At 43.4% G+C, this 24,339-nt stretch overlaps 1 protein-coding gene and 2 long non-coding RNA genes across 5 annotated transcripts in view; 2 read left to right on the top strand and 1 right to left on the bottom strand.

The window, feature by feature from the left end:
- DSCAM (DS cell adhesion molecule) overlaps window positions 1-24,339 on the top strand; it is a 734,179-nt gene that overhangs the window by 23,300 nt on the left and 686,540 nt on the right. The window lies entirely within an intron of this gene.
- On the bottom strand, window positions 1,505-12,083 carry LOC112661593 (uncharacterized). The gene is made up of 3 exons (XR_003137825.2): window positions 11,960-12,083; window positions 8,758-8,887; window positions 1,505-2,371 (listed from the first exon to the last, which is right to left on the bottom strand). It is a non-coding gene; the product is annotated as an uncharacterized LOC112661593 (long non-coding RNA).
- The window catches only part of LOC125754164 (uncharacterized), a 37,121-nt gene continuing 24,946 nt past the window's right edge, over window positions 12,165-24,339 (top strand). The window contains exon 1 of the long non-coding RNA XR_007407690.1: window positions 12,165-12,259. This is a non-coding gene — a long non-coding RNA (uncharacterized LOC125754164). The remainder of the gene's footprint in view (window positions 12,260-24,339) is intronic.

Below are 24,339 nucleotides of genomic sequence, written 5' to 3'. Positions count from 1 at the left end.
ATCCATGGTTTTGCAGCAGGCTGAGAAGCAAAATTCAAGGCACTTAGAGAGGGTCAGAAGCACATGCACTGGACCCAGACTTGTGGCAAACAGCCATGGTATGAAGGTAGCAATGACTGCAGCTCTTTCAAAAATCCCCAGAATTGGCACCAAGTTTTTACAACGTGGAAAGGAAAGGGTTTTAGTTTAAGGCAGGAGAAGATGAATGGAGGAAATAAAATAAAATAAAGTAAGAAGATGTAGTGAATCCCCCGTCACTTACAAATGAAGAGCTTTACAAAAGGTAAAATTTATGACCTCTCCGTATGCTAACATCAGCCATGTTTTATGATCCCGTAATTACCTAAAATATCTTCTCTTGATGTCTGTACACACAGAGGGTTTACACAGTAGACAGAACGAGTAAAGGCAAAGTCTGTGCTGAGAGGATTTGCCCAGAAGAGGGTCTCTAACACCCTGCTTGAGGAGTGTTAGGGGGAAAAAATTGATCTTTAATTATTCATCCAAATTATAACCTAGTCAAATTTAGTCTTATTGGAGACCTTCTCCTTCAGCTTTCAGACATAAATTGGATTTATATTTTACATCTCTGGCTCTCCTTTTGTTCATGGTGACCCCTACCTTCCCCATCAGCATGTCTGAGTGTCCAGCTCGTTTGCTATATTTTTCCTGTATTTAGATGCCCTTCCTAAAGACAGACTTACATTTTTTACAAGGAGGAATAGGTATTTTTTCCTCCAGGACTGAGTGTCTTTTGTCAAAGGTCAAAGTCCAGAAAGAGTGATTCTATTCTCTAAATTTCTACTTCAGTGACTCATTGAATGGTGTCCTTGGAAGGACATCCCACAAGTGACACACAGGAGCGGCAGAGCTTGGGGAGCCTTGAAGGGGACAGGGAGCTGGGCGTGAAAAGTGGGGATCCTGGGTGAGGGGCAAGCCCTGGAGGGAGGTTGCAGGATGACATTGACAACATCGTGACTTCTAGGGTGGGAAGAGTAAAAACAATGACCGCTTGGCAAAATCAAAATGCAGAGATGTTTTGAGAAAGTAAATGTGTGTGCCACACTGGGGTCAAGGTACTTCCCTGATTATGGATGGTGGAGTTTAAAGCCATTCACTACGTGAAAGACATAGATTATGGCTTGTTATTAGGCTTTAGAGAAGTGACTGCTTTCATGAGGGAATGAATATTAATTTGCACACCAAACCCGTGAGGTCCCTCATGTTAAGCTGGGCTCCTCATCCGAAGACCCTCCCTCTTGTCTGTCTTTCCATGATCTTTTTCGTGCCTGTGGACTTCAACTTTAAGGTAATGTTTTGTTTTGTTTTTTTCCTCAATATACACATGTGGCTCTCACCTTTTACCCAGGTGGTCTTTTTACCTTGCTTCTCACCTGCAGAAAGCCTTCATTCATATATGTCCCAATGTATAGGGTCTTCCCCCACAGATCTTCACCTTCCCACTTCATCACGTTCCTGACAGCAACACCCTCCTTTTTTTTAAAAAATGATTTTATTTATTCATTTGAGAGAGAGAGAGAGAGAGAGAATGAGAGTGCAAGTGGGGGTGGGGCAAGAGGGAGAGAGAGAAGCAGACTCCTTACTGAGCAGGGAGCCTGATACGGGACTTGATCCCAGGACCCTGTGATCATGACCCGAGCTGAAAGCAGATGCTTAACCAACTGAGCCACCCAGGTGCCCCGGCACCCTACTTTTTGAGGCGTAACACCTCAAAGTCCTTAGAGCCATGGACAATGGGAGGTGGAAGGGACCCTGGCAGCCAGCTCTCCAACTTCTGTTTGAGAGGCCAGAGGGGAGGGGACCAAACGTAGCAGACTTCTTTCATAAGACACATTATGATTTGGACAGAGCTAGGACTCCCCCGACTGAGCTGCCTCCCATTTGCAGATAATTTTCATCATGCTGAATGCATGAAGGGGACAGATATTAGAAGAAACTGGAAAGTCACACAGAGGCCAGGGTGGATCAATATGTGCGCCTGATGTCTCCTAACAGCTTGGCTCATGATGCTCTCCTTGGTCGGCTGAGATGGTTTCTCTATACCAGAAGTTTGTCAGGATTAGTAGTTACATGGCGTCAGCCCTGTGTTCCTAAATTCGTGGCCTAATGCTAAATATGGTTATGGTTGGAAACATCCACAGCCGGTACGTGGTTTGGTCCCTGCATTTTTCCTCCAGGACTGAATGTCTTTTGTCAAAGTCCAGAAAAATGTTCTAGTGACAGGGACACTCCCCCCGTTGTGTGGGAGGAATTAACATGGGGACGCAAGGTGTCCATCTCTGGGTGAGACCCCGCACAGCGCTGTGGCTCAAGGAGATCTGCGTTCAGTTCTGGGAAGACATTAAATTAGCTGAAAGAGAAATTTTCTGGTTACTTGAGTTGAGTTTTGGACTTCATTAATTATTTGCTCATTAAATCATTTACATTAACTCTTTCTCAGTAGTCTGAAAATAACCGGGAGGCTTACTGTTCTGTGTTTCTCACTCAGGCTTTGTGGACAAGTAACCCTGGGCCGTGGAAAAGAATCCCCCGCACATTAAGGTGCTCAGTGTCGAGCGAATGGGTGGAAGCAAAAATATGCCGCGTGCAGTGTATCAGATCCCACATTCTGGTTTCTTTTCCTACTTCAGTGGGAAAATATCACAGGTGCACTTCAGATCCAAGTTTTATTTTAAATCCAGAAGAAGCTCTTTCTTATGAAATAATCGGTCATTTTAAAGGAACAATGTCTCATTCCAAAGAAACACAAAACCCCAAAACATCTGTTTTCTTTTTTTGTGCATCCATCTCTTGTTTCCAAGGAAGTTGAGTTGTTACATGAATTTGGCGTTCTTTTAGGGATTATCATATCTTCTAAAAACGAAGTTTTAGAATAAAGGATGTTTTCGATGCTGTTCCATCCTCAGTCCATCTTTGTGGAGAACTGGAAAAGCAGATAGGATGTCAGGGATCTCTAAACTTTGAGTTGACTTTGGCTCTTCCAAGAGCAAATCATTCTGCTCCTGTGTGAGCCCGGAGGAAACGCCTGCTGTGGCTCTGTCGTTTTGTTAGCAGAAGAGCCACGCGTGGCCTGGGGAGGTCCATGGGCCTGCGAGCCTGCGGGGACCGGCTGGCTGTTGCCTCTTCCAATTTGAGGCCTGGGGAGCTTTCGTCACCAGGAGGTTTGTGAAGTGATGAGGTGTGTGGCATTATACTCTTCTTACCTTCTTCCTTTTCCTATAAATGATGACAAATTGCCTCCCTGTAAATTTGAAAGTCCCTAAATGGCATTTTTGTCAAAGCCTTTATAACAAAATGCTTACTCAGAGAGATTTTTAGGTATTGGGAGCTGGGGTGGCTGGGAGCAGGCCTAATTATTATGCATCATGACACAATGCATTATGCATCGCCCTTGCTTTTCTGCTTTTTAAACACTTGTTATGGATGATGAAACTAATTTAAATGGACAAACAGGGCGCTCTCCTTCACATTATTCCTGTGATGTCATATTCTCCTTCCAGGGGGTTTCATCGATGCCTCCCATGGAAGCCCCTCAAACATGCCCATTTTAATAAGACACTTTAATAATTAGCTTAGAGATAATTGTCAGTCAGGGGAAAATAACCTTTTATCAAAGGTGCCTTGAAAGTGGCGTGTTCAGAGAGGAAACAAGTGCTCTCATTTGCACTTATGCTTGCTTCCCTTTTCCCTCCTCGCATTTCTACAGAGTAAAATGCTACAAACGGGAAGAATTGTAAAAGAAGGGAGAGGGTGGGTGTGCAAGGGGAAGGGAGCTGTCACATTGTTAAGACAAATGGGGCTTAGAGAATCCTAATTAAACCTCAAATTGCTTAGAAACGGGAAGTATGTATTCCTAATTGTTGGCACCGTGAAAAAAATCTAATTTACCGCATATCTTTAAATAAGGGGAACCCGTTCCTTGGCCGTGTGAGATTTCAAGCCTCACCTATTGCGTAGGCAAAGGGCATGACTTACAGGCTGTGGAGTGCGCCTCCGATGCTGAGCATCCGATGTCACAGACGCACTGAGAGAGAGAGAGAGAGAGAGAGCAGAGCTGGGAAGTGTGTGCAGATTTGGGTTCTGAGTTTTCTTCTCCTGGAAGCGTTCTAGTTGTATCCGGCGATAATTTTAGTGCATTCAAGCTCTCTGCAATGTTATTTGAATATCAGAAAAATAATACAAGTAGGGGTCCATATTCCTGAGAGTCAAGGTGTATATTCTCAAGAAAATAGGTTTGTTTTGAAGGCAACCCTCTTATGTTGCTTTAAAAATTGTAAAATGTGGGGCACCCGGGTGGCTCAGTGGTTGAGCATCTGCCTTCAGCTCTGGGCATGATCCTGGGGCCCTGGGATCGAGTCCCACATCGGGCTCCCTGCAGGGAGCTTCTCCCTCTGCCTGTGTCTCTGCCTCTCTGTGTCTCTCATGAGTGAATAAATAAAATCTTTTAAAAAAATTGTAAAATGTGGCCCCCTGGGACTTTGGTTTCTGTGGAGGTGCTGACGGTCTCTGATGCAGAGGGCGACCGTGTTTTCTCCTGTCACTCACCTCTTGATGCAGGTCATCAGCCCCCCTTTCCACTAGGGAGGCTGGAAGGCTTCCAGCACTGCAGAATCTTGACTTCATCCTGACACAGTCAGGGGACAGAGCTAAGCACAAACCACTACCATGTTTTTTTAGCCTTTGCCCAAGCTTCAAACCATACTTCTCTTTCTATGGGACTTTGACTTCTCTTTATTTAAATACACATGTAACACAAGCTCCCACCCTTTAATAAGACTCTTTTTTTTAAGTTGTTTCCATGGTAGATCAGAAGAGGTGCTAGACCGGGTGTAGGAGCCATGGTTGTGTCTCTAACTTTGGGCTTCTTCTGTTTCTGGTTGAGTCTTTGTCTCTGGGATCTAGTGGGACCTCAGCAAGTTTCCTCATCTGTGGCAATAACACCAATGACAGATATAGTATTGACAGCGACTGTCTGCCGAGCACTTGCTCAATGCCAGGCACTGCACTAGGACGCTCACGTTTACTTCTCACTGGCAGCCCTTTCTTTCCTAGCTCTCTGCTCTTTACGGCGAGCAAACTGAATCTCAGGAAGGCTGAGAAAGTTGCTCAAGGTCAGGTTGAACCCAGATCTCCCAACTCAGGACCAGTGTTATTAACCCCCTCCGGAAGTTGTGGCTCATCCTGCCTTTCGCGTGTACTGCACGAAGTCATTGTGAGCCTCAAACCAAATGGTCATAATGCATGTGAAAATACCCTGAAAAAAAGATGTTATCCTGGCGTCTGTCACGCTGCTCTTATTACTACTTTCTCATCTGTGAAGCAGACACAATCGCAGCTGCCCTGGAAGACATTGGTGCTCATTAAGTGGAAGAGAATTGATTAGTGTTGGAAAATGTTGTCTTTTAATTTTTCCAGCAGAGGTTGGTGCCAGCATTATCCTGGGAGATAAAGGGACCTCCATTTGCTCATATTCACTGAATACATTCTTGAGTCTCAGCGAGGCAGTGGCCTGCCTTGGAGGCCTTATCTGTGTCATCCCGGGTTGTGGGCTCCAGGAGTGGAGCTGCGGGCTGAAATCAGTGAGCTTTGTTTGTCAAAGTGTGGAGGGGAGAGCTTTATCTTGTGGTAATCTGTGCATTCCTGTTTGTCCCGAGGAAGTCACCAAGCACCAAGCGATGGGCCCCTCACGGTGTACAAACGGTTCAGATGGAGATTGCTTTTTAAGATGTGGACTTCTTTTGTCTTGGCAACTAGAAATAACATGGCAGCAGTAGGAAGGTCGAAATTGGTGACCGTTGGCCTCTTTCCTCCATTCAGCTCTAACCTCCTGTCCCCTCACACTGGGGTAGCATTTGAGCTTTTCCTGCAGGGACAGGTTGGTTCATGTTTTGAGGATTTGATATGTGGCTCTTCTCAAGTGCTGGTTTTTAACTTGTGCTTATTTTAAACTTGTAAATTGCAATCGTGTTTTTAAATATTGCCATTGGTGTATTCTCCTAAAAATACGAGATAAATAGGCCCTCACAGTGCTTCGTTATGCCATTATATGGCTGAAGGTCAATGTATGAAGCACCTGGGCGTTTCAGTTATCTGGTCTACCTCCTGTTCACTGGGTGGCCTAGTTGCTTCTTGTGCATGGTCCTAGTATTTTTATGTCTGCCTGTTTGACAGCAAGGCTGTGGCTCCAAGTCAATCAGTCTCCAGTCAACATTTCATCTTGTTCTTCCATTATATCCTTTTCTCCCTCTACCCTAAAACTAACTAAAATCTCCTGACGTCAGTGGGCTGTTTGTCAGTGTTGCTGCTAAGCCTTCAGCACCAACACAGTAGAGATAAACAGTGCCCTTGCTCATCAGTGCACATCTTTGTGTGAGCTTTTAAAATAGCTCTTAGATGTAACTGAGCAAAAGCAGTATTTCTTTTCACAGCGAGTCTTTTCACGGGAGATTCCAGCACTTTTAACTTTGATCCTTTTTCTACTACGCTAGGAGGCGGGGCTCCCACACGGATCATTCTTAAGATTTCAGCGATAACATGGATAAAGCTTCAAGCATGGTAGCTTCAGGTTGAACACTGAACACGTTTTCTAAAGGGGCTCTGAGAGGTGCACCTGGCCATGGATGCAGCTGGAGAGGCGTCATGGTTCTGTGGCTCTCCATGTGCAGGAAAACTGTGCAGTTGGCACACCCAGCCCCTTGTTTGGGGCACAAGAAAAGCTGTTTTTCAGAATGTTTCAGTTGCATTCTGATCACATATGCTTATTAGTGCCTCTGCTTTCCGCTTCCTCTTGGGTATTCTGTGGTCGCTGGGCTGGAGCACTGAATTTCAGCTGTGTCTATGTGACCACTGAAAAATCGCAAGTGACCAAAAGAGCTAGTGAATCAGGCCTGCTTCATATTTCAGATTAATAACCATATGTTTGGTCTCATCGGCTTCCATTCTTTTGCCAACCGTGGTCTTTTTGTCAAAGCAACGTGGCTTCATATTCAATCAGCTCATCCCTTAGCCTCTTGTGGAATGGAAACCATACTTCTTATACTCTTTAGTGTATATTTGGCTGCATTTTCATGCAAATTTGCTCTTTGTTGTTTACTCCACTTGCTACTGCCCTCTTGGTGTACTAGAAGTGGAATTTCTCTAAACACGTCTACACTCACTGCTCCCATGTTGTACTCACTCAACATCCCATCTGTCAGCTCCATGCAGCCCTTTCCCTCCATGAAGACTGCTCCCAGGTCAGCAGGGACTTCCACCTTGCCAGATTCGGATGCTGGTTCACATGCAGTCTTCACAGTCCTTTTCAAAATGGGCAAGTCCCCCTTCCTCACTGGGACAACCTCTTCCTTGGCTCCCAAACTCCTTCACTGTCTTGCTTTCTCTTATCTCTCCAGTCATCTTTGCCAGCTCATGCCTGGTCTTTTGGCATTAGACCCTCCACCCCACTCTACCCCTCTGTCTTCATCCTCTCCTCTCTTTCGTGGATGATGAAATGCATGCACACAACTTACTATTTCCTGCTTTCCTCTGACTCTCAGACCTGTATGCTCAGTTGTCAAGACATGTCCCCTTGAATTCAGAGTCATTTCTAAAGCAAGTCATCAATAGTCCCAGCCAAATACTGTTTCCTCTCTCTGACCCCCACCCACAAATAGCCATAAGATGTGGGTAAAGATGGTTCAGGTGTATCTATAAAGAGAGCATAGGACATGGGAGGGAAGTTAGGGGTCTTGGGGGCTCCAGGAGTGATTGTCTTTGAGCGCTGTGGTGGTAGGGATGGTTGTCTGGGTGTTAGGGGACAGTTCCAGGTGTAGTACATGGGCTTCTGAGCTGACGACTTGGGTACGAGAAGATTACCTGGGAATGATGGTGTTTGCCCTGAGACACTACAGTGCAAGTAAAAAGGTTGGTTTCTTATTACAAAAGGCTGTTTAGGGTGAGGAGTTTGTGGGTCAAATTCTAGGGATTTCTGGCTACCATCTATTTGTTATATTACTCTGGTTCTGCCCCTCCTTGGTTGTTTTCCCCATCTAAATTTGTACCTGTCCTTATAAGCCATCCCTCTGCACCCTAATACCAGGAGGTTAGAGGATAGAGAAAGAATATTATCTTTACACTGGAGCACCAGTGCCTCAGACGGAGAACATAGTGATTGTGAATCTCAATCCAAAGGGGGTAGAAGTGAGAAAGACCAGAACCAAAACCAAGCTGGACTTGTGATGATCCAGGTACCTGTCCTATGTGAGATCCCACATGAGTCTTCGAAAAATCTACTCTGCTTGGCTCAACCCTAAGGGAGGTTAAGCAGGAGCTACAGATATCTCAAGGGTGGATTTCTCAAAATGAGAAAGTAAGGCCAGACCCAAAAAGTGACCCAGAACTGGTCTCCAGGCTCACAGTGTTTTACCCTGTTTCTCCTGGAGTGTTGGATTTATCCCCTGTCTGAAGATTTTCTTTATCTGCTTCTTGAGCCTGGGCCACTGGTTCTGTAGTCCCAGGGCTCCTTTTCTAGTGCCTGGTGGAAAGAACCTATCCTTGTTTTAAGTCTATCTTTTGGGTGAAATAATCTTTTTATAATACAGTTTCCTCTTTATGATTCATGTTGGTGAACTTATGGGAATAATTAAGTTAATTAAAATTCAATGAGCAGTATTGAGCATTTGGAAGATATCAAACACTTGGCCAAGTGAAGTCAGGATTTATTCTTGGAGGGTAAAAGTTTGAAGAAGACATACTCACTCGAAGTGATGGTTCTCTAAAACACAGAGCCGCCGATACTGATGCTGGGGTTCTGGCTAAAACACAATTACCTCAAAAAGTCAGTCTGAGTTCCAATATCATACGAGGCTCTTTTTCTTCCTTTCTGAGTCTGCGTGTTCAAGCATGCAAAGAGGATGAGTCAGACTCTCTCCTCTCTGGCAGACACACCCTGGAAAGGTCGTTTGAAACCCCAACCAAGGACACACCTTTGATGACTGGCTGCACCAGTGTCTCATTCATTTAATGTAATGACTTGCTTTTCTGTGGGGGCTCCCAGCACCTAGCTGAGTGTTTCCCACATGATGCCATCATTGTGTCATGGTATGCTCCTTGCAAACCAGTAATGACCTTGTGCATGAGGGGGAAAACAGGTCCAGGCAGGCTACAGGTGGGCAGCTAGTAACTGAGGGGGCTGGGACCCGAGCCCAGGTCTCAGACCCCACAGCCTGGACACTGTACCCACCCACCTACATCCCTGGCTCAGAAATTCCCCATCAGGAGTAGGCTGGGCCTCCTGGCCACAGAGAGCTCACAAATGAGTCCTCTCTCTCTTTTAATATATAAATATAAACATTTTATTTTATTTTATTTTAATCCTCTCTTGATATAAGTCTCTGTCTCTTTTAATATATAAATATAAACATTTTATTTATTTTATTTTATTTTATTTTATTTTATTTTAATCCTCTTTTGATATAAGTCCCTTTGCAGAGAAAACCAACAACTTACATTCCCCTGGGGAGAACTCCCTTCAGAATATTTTTAAAAATTAAAAAAAAAAAAAAAAATTTTAGGGATCCCTGGGTGGCGCAGTGGTTTAGCGCCTGCCTTTGGCCCAGGGCGCGATCCTGGAGACCTGGGATCGAATCCCACGTCAGGCTCCTGGTGCATGGAGCCTGCTTCTCCCTCTGCCTGTGTCTCTGCCTCTCTCTCTCTCTCTCTGTGACTATCATAAATAAATAAAAATTAAAAAAAAAAAAAAAAAAGAATATTTTTGCACCATCCCTGCCATGTGCAGTTTCCAGGGTGCAGAGCTTCTGCAGGGGGTGCGGGTGTGTGTGTGTGTGGGGGGGGGTCCAGTGACAGATTTCACCCGGATAGAGGCTCCCATGCATCACTGTTGTCTGCAAGGACATGCACAGCAAGCTTTAGACAAAAATGCAAAACAGCTTCAGCTGTGTTTCCTGTCCACAAGTTCAGCCACATGGGCTGTAATCTGATGGTTTCAGCAGAGGAGCCAGCAGCCCCTGGCATTGTGCAGCAGCGGCCGGATGGCTGCCCCTTCTGGAGCGCCACTGTCAGCTGGCCTGAAATCAGGACACAACACCATATTCACTGCTGATGGTTGTTTGTCCCCCCCCGCCCGAAAGACTGATTTGCTGGGTCTTTAGCTAAATGTCATCTTCTCACACCCACATCATTGCACTTTTCCTCCACAGAGCGAGTCACTTACAAGGGGTCATTTGGGGAAAGGGTTTCTGAAACCTTTTTTTAAAAAAGCATTATTCTTATGTCCAGAAGAAAAAACCTCTTTCTCCCCTCTACTAGGGTTCAGTTGAACAAATAATTGTTGAATGATAGCTATAGGCAAGGAACTCTGCTCTGAATATAACAAAGATGAAATGGCAGTTGACAGCCTAAAATCTCACTGGGGATACAGACACATACCAACTCTTAGGCCGAGGTGGGGTGGGGTCTGTGCTGGGTGATCACAGGCTCAGTTTATTTACTACTTACCTACTTCTTAATTTTATTTTTATATTTTTAACATTTTTACTGAGGTATAACTTACATGGCGTATGATGTGCTTGTTTTTGGTGTATGATTCACTGACTTTTAGTAAGTTTACAGGGTTGTATAGATAGCACCACAATCTAATTTTAGAATCACCCCAAAATATTCCTGCATCACCCGAAAATACATTTCATGCCTATTTGCAGGCATTTGCCATTCCCACCCTTACCCCTAGCGTCAGGCAACAATCTCTACTCCATCTTATGTATAGACTGGCTTTTTCTGCACATTTTGTCTCAGTGGAATCGTGTAATCTACAGTCTGCTGACTGGCGTCTTTCACTTACCATCATGTTTTTGAGATTCATCCATGTTGTTGGCCATGTTATCAGTGCTTTGTTCCTTTTTATCGCCAAATAATATTCTATCATATGGATGGACCACATTTTGTTTATCCATTCTCCAGTTGATGGACATTTGGGTTGCTTGTGCTTTTTGGCTACTATGAAGAATGTGGTGCTATGAAAATTCATGTGGCAGCTTTTGTGTGGACATATGTCTTCGTTTCTCTCGGGTGTATACTGGGAGCGGGATATCTGGGTCATGTGGTAAACTTCTGTTGAACTTTTTAAGAAACTACCAAGCTGTTTTTTCCTAAACGGGTGCACCACTCTACATTCCCACCAGCACCGTGTGAGGGTTCAAGTTTCTCCACCTCTTTGTCAGCTCTGGTTTTGTTTATCTTTTTTTATTGTGCTATTTTCCTGGGTGCGAAGTGGTATCTCATGGTGGTGTTATTTTACATTTCCCTAAAGGCATAACATGAAGCATGTTTTCATATGCTTACTGGCTGTTTGTGTGTACATTTTAGGTGAAATGTCCACTCAAACCATTTGCTCATTGTTTCCTGTTGCTTTTTTTAAAGGAAAGTGTGGAGAAAGTTGAGCAATGTAGAAGTCCCCAGGTGTAGGTGGTCAGATGTAGAAAGTACCACCAATACTACTTGCCCTACATTCTGGCTTATTCTTTCTTGTTGTTGAAATCCATCATCATCCATCTTGTTGTTGAAATCCATAATCCACTTCAACAACCACAGCAGGGTGGCAGACTTAATCAGTCTATATCATGGCAGGAGTGGGGAGACAGTGGAGAGGATATGGAGTGTGCTGGTCATCTAACATGCTACCGGCCCTAGCAGATGCTGGACTGACAACCACCTAGGTATCCAGATCTTACTGCGTCAGTGTTGTCTGAAGATTTCCAACTGTCAGCATCTGCCTGCTACTGCCCATGGCACCTTGCCCACAAGGTTGGTCTGTCCATATAGGGCAGGCTGGAAGTTTCAGAGAATGAACACCCTCATAGCAGCTCTTAACCAACAACCAATGATTGGTGGTAGGCCTTAGTTCAGGTTTCTATAACAAAGAAGTATTCACATAGTGACTTACCAACAGGAAGAAGGTATTTCTCACAGTTCTGGAGGTTGGAAGTCTAAGATCAGGATGGTCAGGTTCTCACATGGCAGAAAAAGAGGGAGAGACAGCTCTCTGGGGGTCTTTTGTATTAGGGCACTCATCCCATTCATGAGAGTCCTACCTTTATGACCTAATCACCTCCCAAAGTCCCTACCTCCTAATACCATCACAATAGGGTCTAGGATTTCAACATATGAGTTGGGGGGAGGGGCAGCACAAATATTCAGTCCATGGCAGTGGGTCTATAAATAACCTGACTCTCTCCAACCACAAGTAAGAATTATGGGGTGTATGTTTTGTACTATTTTCTCAGAGCTTTCCTGCAGGATGAAGCTCCAGGTGCAGTCAGACTGAAGACTTGACAATGTACCCTCCCTGGGGGACAGAGACAGTAGATATGTTGCGCTTGAACTCTTGAATTAGGATCTGCCTCTGGAGAACCCATACCAACATTGACCCTTGTCTAGAATTATGGGCTGCTGGTCCTGCCCTCGGATAGGGTGGCAAATGCTTCCTCTTGCCTCTGCTGTGATAGTGATTGTCTTGTCCTGGGACACCCTGAGCATTTTGGTATGGATCCCAAATAACCTGAGCTAGTGGATGCAAACTGACTGTTAGGGTGGGGCAGGGCTCTCATCCAGTGAGAAAAGAAACATCAGAGATTGTTCAGGGATGGTCAGGTGGCATGGGGAATGGTCGGTGGAGGGGGTGTAGAGCAGTCTCTGGGATGAAAGAGGCTAGACAAAGCTTGAGGAGGGTGAATTTGATGGTTTAGATGGGTAATACCACTATACAAGTCAGAGGGCCAGCCATCTGTGGCTGGCACGTGCTCTGGGCTTGATTCCAACCCACACTGAACAACCGGTGAATGTGGGACCCCCAAAGTCTTTTTCAACTCTAATATTATAAGGGTTCTTGTATAAAGGGCAGGCCTGCTATGATCCCCAGGTCAAAGATCAGCTTTAGTGGGCATTTTTGGGCCTGCTGGTCTCCCTGAGGCCTGGTAACTAAAAGACAATAAGGATGAAGCCTCCATTGCTTCAATATTTTAGTAGGGAGTGTTTATGTTTTAGGTCAGATCCAGGGAGACAGATCATGGGAAGATCTGCATGCAGTAAATTTTGGGGAAATGCTCTCAGGAGCCACACCTGTGAGGAAATTAAGCCACAAATATTGGGCAAAAGAGAAGCCTGAGCTGATCCCGTCAGTAACCCTATAGCTGACGTGACCCTCAGCGCTGTCCGGGATTGGGTTAGGCTCCCGCACTGCCTTTGACCAATCATCAGATAAGTGATGTCTTCTTCTGGTTGAGGTCAATTCCCTGAAAGGACTCTGCTGTGAGCTGTCAGCAGGCAACATGTCTGGGAAGTAGGGGCTGAGTACCCAAAACTGGAAGTGGGAATCTGCAGCAGGTTACAGCATCCACTACAGATAACAACAGCCAAAGCCCCTCAGCTCAGTGGACATGAAGCCAAGGGGCACCAGTGGTCAGCCAGCAACCGAGTTAAAAAATAGTGAACCACTCATCATATATTTATGTTGCATTTCATTGTATATTACCTGGAGTCTGCTATGCAAAACTAATTTCATAGGATGATGAAACAAATGGGATCCAGCCCTTAAATGTGTCTGTACATATTGAGCTTTCATAAGTTTTTTGGACCTCATGACTGAGTCCAAAATGAAGGATGAATTTTGAATACCTCTAGGATTTAGAAGTAAACAATGTCACTTTACCTCAGGCTACCCAAAGCTATTTGTGTAGCATTGCTACATATATTATACAAGAGCTAGAATGGAACTTTAAATAGTATCAGATATTCACCAGGAGACTGTAAACTTGGAGAGATGATATTGTTGGGCAACACTATTTATTGAGTTCCTACAGGGCACCAGGTGCTGAGGGAATTGGGTGCTACCCAAATGGTCCCTGACCTTGTGGGCATAATGCTAAAGAGCTACTTTGGCAGCATTTCAGATGACATCAGCACCAAAGTAGACCACACATTGGGAGCATGTAGTGGGGGACTTAATTTACCCTGTGGATCAGGCAGGGCAGAAAGCCCAGCCTTGGTTGTGACATGGCCTCCAGGGATATAAAACATGGCATGCTGGTGGATCTGAGGAAAGGTCATCAGGGTTGGAGAGCAGACTATGAAGGTATACCAGACAAGATTCCTACAGGAAAATGATGGCGCTCAAAGAGGGGAAAGCACCAGGAATGTCTAATAAAGGAACCATTTATGAGGGTGTAGGCTGGGTGTCAGGAAAGCACAAAGGGTGTTGCAGTGGCTCAGGTCCTGTGATGGCCATCTTGTCACTGTCTGTATGCCTGGTGGGGTCAGAGCATGATGGACTGGTTTCTAAAACCTGGAAGGAGAGGACTACTTTTACAGGATGTGTGACCTTTGGTTGATGGGTGCAACAAGATAAGGAGACTCATCAGGGAGTTAATAAGTGACTCCACTCTCCTACTCACCTCTGATCTCCTGTGAAGGCTTCTGCCACCCTGAGTCCACCAAAAGCCAGATGGCATGGGCAGCTCATTGATGTAGTCAGTACCGGTCAGAGGACCAGGTGAGGAGGAGAAGAGGATGAACAAACAGAAAGGGATCTTCCCAAGAGGGAGAGAGACACAGATTGGAATGGAGGCAAGGACAGTGGCCAAACTGTAAAGAGATGGTTGGCTCATGTCAAAGGTTAAGTGTCAGTCAAATGCTCTCAAGCATTTAAGCAAGGGAGTATTGTGACCAGGTATTACAGGAAGATAATGAAGTAGCAAAGTAGAGGATAGATTTGTAAGATGCAAGAATGGATTCTGGAAGGCCATTTAGGAGGTGATTACAGCTCATTAGGAGAGACAGTGGGGTCTTGGACTAGCTGAGCCATGTGGCTGGGGAGAAGTGAGTCAATTTGAAATGCATTTAGGGGAGTCTAGTTTGGGCAGCTGGGTGGATGTGTCTGTCACTGATGCAGGGAACATTGGAGCTGGAGCAGTTTGGGGAGTGAGGAAGGAGAGCACATGAGTTCCAGTGTGGTCCTGGTCAGTTCACATGCCTACAAGTTCATGCAAGTGGACTGTCCAGTAGCAGTTGGAGGTGCAGGATGGGTGTGGCCTGAGTGGAGAGTTGACCTGTAGATGGTAATTGAGGCACTGGGTGTGCCTGAGGTCTCTAAAGAGCAAATGTAGGGTGAACTGAGAAGAGGTCCCAGGTTAGAATGCCTGAAAGTACCAACATTTGGGGATTGGGCAGAGAAAGGTGACCCAGCAAAGAAGACTGAGAGGCAGTGTCCATGGATGGCAGAAAATTGAGGCCTGGGATGGGCAGGGTGTCAGGCTGGGTGGTGGAGCATCAGAGAAATGAAGACATGGAGCCTGGGATGTTTGCATCTTCCCAGGGAATGGGAGTGAGAGCAATCATGGGCAGTTAGTAGTGGAGGGTGGTGGGGGCAGAGGGAGAGCTCTACTCCATGAGAGGACCTGAGCATACTAGATGGTGACATGAGTGAGCAGAGAGCCAGTGACGATGGAGAGGCAAGGAGGAGCCAGAAAGTTCGAGAGAAAGGGAGACACTAACGCCAAAGCCTTACCACCCTGCAGAGCTTCCATCTCCAGGCTTCCTCACCCTCTGGAGCACAGCTTCTACACTTCCATGTGAAGGAAGGTTTGCAGACTTGGGGCTCTCCCAATTCTGAACCAAACCCAGCATCAGCAAGGCCACGCCCACTCTCAGAACTGTGGGAGCTAGTCACCCATCTCCCTATGGACACCGTGGAGAGAGGGTGCCTTGTACTGGCCAGGTCAGCATGTCCATTCCAACCCTTGTGAGGGAAGAGTGGATGAGACCCTGCAGCATCTGTAGAGGAGGGTGTGGCGAGGCAGTGAAAGGGATTTTTTAAAAACTATTTCCCACGTTTCTCTTTAAAGAGGGAGGGAAGACTGGTTCCTGAGAATAAGGAATTTGAGGCTTGAGAGGTTATGGAAGGTAAAGGGGCCATTTTGGAGAGTGGGAGAGAGACCTCTCCTTGGGGACACAGAGGGAGGGGCCTGTGTAGGTTAGTGACCACATGTTTGTTATGACACAAGTTTTTCCAACTGTGTGATTTTTCTCCAGCAACATTCAGGGTCCAGAAACAGGCAAGAGAGTGGCTTTTCCCCGTTCTCTCGCCCTTTGTTCCTTCCTATGCTGTCCAAAGGGTGATTACCAGTAGTGATTACCAACTCACCAAACAACTCAGAGATTTGGTGAGCATAGAGACACATGAGCTCATGAAGAGAAAGATAAGGGAAAAGCAGAGGCCTGAGGTTAGTTTACGGGGGAGTGTTGTGAAGGCGCAAGTGTCTCATGAGTGGGCGTCCTCTGCATGGTGGCCCCGCCACAGCAAAGAACCCAAACATTTTCTATTCTTCTTTACTGGACTTTGAGCTTCCTTCATTGATTGCTGTGGTTGGCCTTGTTTTCTCAGGCCCGGGGTGGGTGCCAGGGGTGGCACGCGTGTGTTCACATGGCAGAGTGTGTTCTTATCGTCTCCCTGCCTTCTCAGCAGAGAGGCCATCAGAAAGTCAAAAGCATCATTTGCATTTGTGAAGAAAAAGCCGCTGCTCACATCTGTATCTGCCATATGGCACACGTGCCGTAATTGTTTTTAAAACCCGAGTTTTCAGCTGTGCAGCACTCAGCAGAGACTTGGGGAAAGAGCAAGGAATTTAAGAATGAGTATTCTTTTCCCTCTTAGAAACCCACTCACGTGACCTACCTTCAATGTAGTGCTTCTGAAGAGAATCCTGGTTTGTCGTAATTCTAGCATATTGACAAAGAGGTACCAAGAAGAGGGATTCTGTAGTTTGGACCTTGCCTAGCTGACTAGCAGGTGTGGCCTGAATTATGTGGCCACATCCCCCAGGATGGCCATGTGTTAACCCCTGGATCCTGTGGATAGGACTCGGCCAAAGAGATTTTGCGAGAGAATTTAAATTCAGGTTCTGGACATGGGGAGAGTATGCTGGATTAGATAATCAGGAAGGCTTGATATATTCACAAGGATCCTTCTAGGAGGGAGGCAGGTAATCAGAGGGACAGGGGGAGATGTGATGGTGGAATAAAAGGGTGGAGGGATGTGAGTAGGGATCGCTAACCAAGATATACAGGTGGTCTCAAGGCACTGGAGAGGTCAAGGAAAGATATTCTCCCCTGGAGCCTCCAGAGAGGTACAGGTCTGCTGATAACCCTCTCTTTAGCCCTGTGAAACTGATCTTGGACTTCTGGCCTCCAGAAGTATAACAGAATAAAGTTGTGGTGTTTGAAGCCACCAAATGTGTGTTGGTGTATCACACTGGTAACAAAATAATACTGTAGAATAATTCATTATGAGTTTTTTTCCCCCTTATGTTTCACCAATCAGTTACCCTGGTGAATTTACATGATTGGTTTTCCTGGATCAGAGGAAGTGATGCAAGCAGCGAACTCGGGTTGATGTGATAGTTTCTGTCTTAACCTATTGGCAGCCCCTGTAGATGTAGATGCAGAAGTAGTGAGGAGGCACCTCCAACATAAAACACCAGCAGTCTGATCCTGTCAACCCAGCACGCTCCAGGATGCAGCAGGTATCCTGGCAGGAGAGTCATTTTGAAAACACAGACACTGAATTTAGGTAATGGATTTCCTTTTGGTCCAAGATATATCTTTATCTTGGAGATACCTTACCTTGGAGTCACGTGGCATGTGACTCAGCATTGTCCTCAATATAGCTTCTGATATCTAAAAATGTCCATATGGGTGAAAGATATTTGTCTAAAATATGCCAGTGTATGCTTACAAGTAAGATATATCAATGGTTTAGATAATTTGATAGGATTGGGAAGAATTTTTATGCTAAAATGTTTAATTTGCTTCCATTTTAAATTCTTTTGATTTTTTGATGCTTATTATTTTTTCTAACTGAAAACCAATATATACTGAATGGGTAAAATTTGTAAAACACTTGAATGCAAGCCAAAAAGGCAGAAAACACTTGTAGTTCTACAATGTGGAGATAGATACTGTTAACCTGTAAAATACTTTTGTCAGATACTAATAATCAGGTGCTTGTCTGATTGTTCTGCTCCCTGAATATTTCTCCATGTCAATATATATTCCTTTGTAGTGTGGTTTTATAATAGCAGCATCTCATTTTATGATATATATCTTTCACAGTTTACTTAGCCAGTTTACATGCACCCCCTAATGTGCATTTATGTTGTCCCTCCAGTTTTAGTGCTGCCTGTTCATGTGCATTGCCCATTTCTTTTTTGGTATGTTATTCAAAAAATAGATTTGCAAGCTTTTTGTTGTTGTATGTTAGGGTTATTAATGTTTTAAACAAATATGTACAACTTTGAAGGTCATCATTTGCATTTTAATTTTGTTTATAGTGATCTTTTTTTGGACATATACGTCTTAAATTTTTATATACTCTAAACTATTTGGCTTTTCCTTTTTGGGCATGTCTGTGATAATTTCTATTCTCTATTATTTACAGACTGATTTTCTTCAGTTACAATGGCATGCCAGATCTTAACTAGCTTTTCCTTTTAGAGCAAATGCAACTTTCCTTGTTCATGGTAGACCAGTGATGTTTCTAACCCTTAACCAACCACTTAGTTCAATGTTAAAAATAGCTTTTTTTTTCCTTTAGCATATTTTGACTCTTAATTTCCTCTGTTGGCTAATTTGATTGCTTGACCATATAATCTCATCCCTTAGCAGCTCCAGGCTGAATTCAGAATATACAGGAATCAGTATTATGTGAATCTGAAAGTGCACATACTTATATTTATATTGTGAGTTAAATACCTATGAAAAGTAATTTGCATCTAATGAAGAGCCTTTTTCCCCCAAGATGATAATGAAAGAGAAAATACCTAGTATATGGCTTCTATTTTCCACATTGAAGTGATGTCCCTACTCTAAACAACATAAACTGATAAATTAGAAAAAAAAATCAGATCCTTCCAATTGCATTTAAAATTTGAAGAAAAAGAAATGATTTCTTTCTAACAAGGCAGGAAAAAAACCCCAAGCTGAATAAGCTCTGGGCTTCTGGAATTTCCCATTCAGCTCTTTCTCTGCTTATGTTCCAAACAATTGCATAAAAGCAATCCTAAACAAATGTTTATAGAGGCTGCACTCTGAAATACTGATAATGAATTCTACATAACAAGCACACTCTTTCCCCCGGCTGTTTGAATTTAAAGTATACATTTTGCAGTAATTTTGATGACTTCATTTTGAAACGGTTCTTAACAGACATTTTGGAAATGTCTCATGTCATGAATTTATTCATAAACCAGCCTGTCAAAACCCTTAGCTTTCACTTGGGAGAACGTGTCTTAGATGCATGGGTACTTGTTCTGCCTCTATCATCCGCCATCTTGAAAGATCATTACTCATTTCCATTACCACTTGGATGTTCTGGCTCACTGCCACTGGATTTTAGGACGTGTGGAGAAGAGATCATGGCTGAATTTTCAGCTGTGTAGCACCTGGTAAGGAGTATATTCCTCTTCTGATTATTATAATAACTTGTGCTTGGGAAGCTGTGGTGTGTACTGTTATGGTTAGTGGTCAATGTCACTCATCAAAAGAGTGATAAACCAATAATGAGATTTTGGAACAGGAGAGTAAGATAAGCACAATGTATCTTTTTTTTCACATGCTAACAGTCCCTAATGAGGACTAATAGGCCCTCATGTTTATTTGTTCAGTAAACAAGCCATTGAGTTGTGAACAAGAGGTCAGCATAGCCAGCCGTGAGGTGTGAGCTGCTCCATCAAAGAGCATTATTTGGTGGCTGGAGCAAGTACCAGACTGTATTTGAGTGCTGCCATGGTAGTTACTGCACAGATCCCTCCTCCTTGATCTCTAATTGGAGAGTGAAATAAGGTGATGGTTCTGCCTTTTCATTTCCAATTTGTGGCCCTTTGATCTTGCCCTTTCATGAAGTATGACATTCATGTGGGTGTATTAAGCTAGCACTTTGTATACTTTAGTGTTAACATACATCACCTGAGGATTTTGTTACAATGCAGATTCTGGAGTAAGAGGTTAAGATCCTACATTTTTTGACCAACTCCCAGGTATCGTTTATGTCTGTTGTTGCAGACAGACTACACTGAATAGTATGCTCATTCCACTTTGCTGGACAGAGAACCCCACTAAAGTAGGTTTAGGATGCATAGGGGGATAACTGTGTAGGCTCTGAGCATGAATCCTGGCTCTGCAATTGCTGAGTTTTTGGTAGTAACAATCATAGTCAGAAAGAGGAATTGTGGGGCACTTGGGTGGCTCAGTCAGTTAAGCGTCTTTGGTTCAGGTCATGATCCCAGGTTCCTGGGACCGAGCCCTGTGACAAGCTCCTTGCTCAGCAGGGAGTCTGCTTCTCCTTTTGCCCCTCCGCATGCTCATGCTCTCTCTCTCAACCTCAATGTATAGAAGGAAGAGTGTAGCCCAAAGCATATGTAGTACTTAATGCTGAAGGGTAAGATCTTTGTTAATGCAATGACTCATCTTACCAGGTGGGTAATTTTTTCCCCAGTTTGACTAAGAATAATAGGCACCCTGTATTTGCGACTCTCTGTTTTTGGAGCAGCATGTTGCAAAACAAAGTTAATGTGTTAAATTTAACTGTGATTTTAATTGACGTTGCCTGAGTCTCCAGAGACCAATGAAACACAAGCGGGGTGGGAAAAGCAGCCACTTCTATTGTTGCCCTAATGATAGAGAAGATTGAAAATCAAAGGCATTGGGTTAGCCTCACTGTGCAGCAAGGAACAAAACCGAATTAATTATAAATAAGATGAATAAATAATTTAAATATATCACTTATTGCCTCTTTATTGCTCAACACTTGAAAAATTATTTCAATTAGAAACTTAAACTCAGTTTGATAGACGATGAAGAGTGTGCAGCTCAAGATAAATGCAAATCCTTTTGTGATATAAAAATTTGATTTTCAGTATGAGGTCTATTAAAAAGAAATTAATAATCTCCAGAAAAAAGAGGTAGTGCCAAGAAAGGTTGGATTTTTCCCTACAGAATATTGCTTATTTTAAGAGGAAAAAAAATCAATAAGCTTATTACAGAGATTTAAAAAAGAAAAACAAAAACTACAAAATTCTAAGCACCAACCTCACAACAAAACCAATAAACATTTGTTTCTTTGGTTTTCATATTAACATCATAGAAGGCATGTACTACTTATATTACACATGATCTTAATTTTCTTCTATGCCCAAGGAAACAATTCATTCTCTCTCTGTGTTTGTTGGTTTCATAAAGCACAGCAGAGCATGCTTTCATTTGTTGCACCAGCAAAGTTAGGGATTTGTCTGACTGAAGCCATACTGGGTAGTTTGCAAGATGAGAATATCCTAGAAAGTTGGTTTGATCTCTATGCTTCCATGTTCTGGTGCTGCAAAGCTCTCCTTCCACCATCCCTGATAGATATGGTTAATTGATGAGAGCACTATCTTTTGTATGTTTGATCCTCAGAATCCTTACCATCACAAGACTCAAGGCAGTTACTTTTAGTTGATCAGAGTAGGCTTGTGACATAAAACCTACCTGCCATCTGTCTGAGGATCTAAATTTGATAATATTTGTCTGGAATATTAACAATTTGTCTGATTTGTTAACTATGTACAAACATCTATTGCCTTATGTTTTAGTTCAGCCTGTAGAAATGAGTCCTTTTCATATATGGACAGTAAAGACTAGCAGTAAATTTTTAAGGCAATTAAATGATATATGTACTTTATCTTTTGTACCTACATATACATCTGAGGGAACTAAATATGTGGTAAGAATCATCTTCCCCTCCACTCCTCATCCCATAGGAAATGGAATACTCATTACCTGACAAAACAAACACAAAACAAATGAACACCCACTGGGTCACCAGTGCTAGTCCAGACAGTTTTCAACTGATTTTGAAAGTTGAAGATGGCAGTGTAGGAAGATCCTGAACTTGCCTCCTTCCATGGGCCCAACAAATCTACAACTACATGTGGAGTAATTATCTCTGACGGGGGTGTAGGAACTGGATGAACAGAGCCATTATGACAGGGGACAGCAATGAAACAGATAAAAAGAGTCAGAGATACAGTCCTACTAAGGGAGAAAGTACACTCCAGGCATGGCATCCTATGGTTGGGAGGGATCTCAAAGGTATGGAAATTTTCAATGAGGAGCAAGAGATTTGACCCTAGGCACCCCAATCCCTAGATCCTGTGTTGGAGGGATGAGCCCCAAAACACCTGGCTTTGGAAGTCAACAAGGAATACATCCAAGTATACAACTATAGAGAAAGGAAAACACACTTTTAGAGGGCTCAGTGCAGACTCAGTCAAACTGGAAACCAGCACAAAACACCAGAACAAAAAGTGCATAGACCATAGGTTAAGGAGACCTACTCTTGGAGTGCCTGCCAGAGAAGTAGGAGGCATCCAGGCCTCTGACTAGGGACTAAGACTGGTAGCAGCCATTTTTGCCACCTCTTTCTGCCAGCTGGTCTTGAAGAATCCTCCCTCTAGGATGGATGTTCATGCCAGGGAGTGTTTCTCATTGAGAGCCCAGCACAACTCTACACCTCAGCTGGGCTTCACAGCTGACCACAGAAGTCATGCCCTGCCACAACAGGAGACACATACAGCCACACAGGGGACACCTCTCAAGCACCTGGCCATGGTGGTCAGGGGAGATTGTGCTTCTGGATCCCACAAGACATCTCCTTCATAAGACCACTCCTTCAGGACTGGGAAATATAGCTGAACTACCAGTACATAGAAGCAAACAGAGTTAAACACAATAAAGAGAAAGAGGAATATGTCCCAAATGAAAGAAGAAGACAACATCTCAGAAAAAGAACCAAATTAAACACATATAAGCAATCTACATTATAAAGGGTTCAAAGTAATAGTCATATAGATGCTTATTGAGCTTGTGTGAAGACTGGATGAACACAGAACTGTATCAAAGGGATAGAAAAAATAAGAAAGTACTAGCCAGAGTTGAAGAATACAAGAACAGAAATGAAAAATACACTAGAGGGAATAAACAGCAGATTAGGTGATACAGAAAAAAAAAAAAAACATCAGTGATCTGGAAGATAAGGTAATGGAAATCACTCAGACTAAGCAGTAAAAAGGAAGGAGAATTATTTATTTATTTATTTATTTATTTATTTATTTATTTATTTATTTATGATGGTCATACAGAGAGAGAGAGAGGCAGAGATACAGGCAGAGGGAGAAGGAGGCTCCATGCACCGGGAGCCCGACATGGGACTTGATCCCGGGTCTCCAGGATCGCGCCCTGGGCCAAAGGCAGGCGCCAAACCGCTGCGCCACCCAGGGATCCCGGAAGGAGAATTTTTTAAAATGATAATTTAAGGGACCTCTGTGACAAAATCAAGCTACTAACATTGACATTATAATGGTCACCGAAGGAGAACGGAGATAGAAAAGGTAGAAAACTTATTTGAAGAAATAATAGTTGAAAATTTCCCAAATCTGGGGAAGGAAACAGATATCCAGGTCCAGGAAGCACAGAGAATCCCAAATAAGGTCAACCCAAAGAGAACCATAGCAAGAAACATTATAATTGAAATGCCAAAATTTAAAAATAAACAATGAATCTTAAAAGTAGCAAGATAAAAGCAATTAATTACATGTAAGGGAATGCTTGTAAGACTATGAATGGATTTTCCCCCCAGAAACTTTGCAGGACAGAAAGACATGATGACGTATTCAGAGTGCTAAAAGGAAGAAACAACTAAGAATACTCTTACCCAGAAAAGTTATTATTTAGAATTGAAGGAGAGGTAAAGCATCCTCAGACAAACAAAGGAGTTCATCACCACTAAACCAACATTACAAGAAATATTAAAGGGGCTTCTTTTAGTAATAAAGAAAAGACTATAACTAGAAATGAGAAGATACATGAAGAAAGAGGGAAAAACTCACTGGTAAAGACAAATATATGTGTGTATGTAATACATATTATTCAGCCATCAAAGGGAATGAAATCTTCCCATTTATAATGATGTGAATTGAGCTAGAGTGTATTATGCTAAGCGAAATAAGTCAGAGGAAGACAAATATCCTATGATTTCACTCAAATGAGGAATTTAAGAAATAAAATGGATATATGGGAAGAGGAAAAAAGAGAGGCCCTTAATGATAGAGAACAAACTGAGAGTTGATGAAGGAAGATGGGTGGGGGATGCTTTAAATGGGTAATGAGTATTAATAAAGGCACTTGTGTTGAGCATGGGGTGTTATATGTAACTGATGAATCACTAACTTCTACTCCTGA

Source organism: Canis lupus, chromosome 31 (assembly GCF_003254725.2).
Source record: "Canis lupus dingo isolate Sandy chromosome 31, ASM325472v2, whole genome shotgun sequence".
In the NCBI taxonomy this organism is placed as follows: Eukaryota; Metazoa; Chordata; class Mammalia; order Carnivora; family Canidae; genus Canis; species Canis lupus.
Note: the sequence above shows the minus strand (reverse complement) of the source record. Positions and strands in the feature narration are given on the sequence as shown.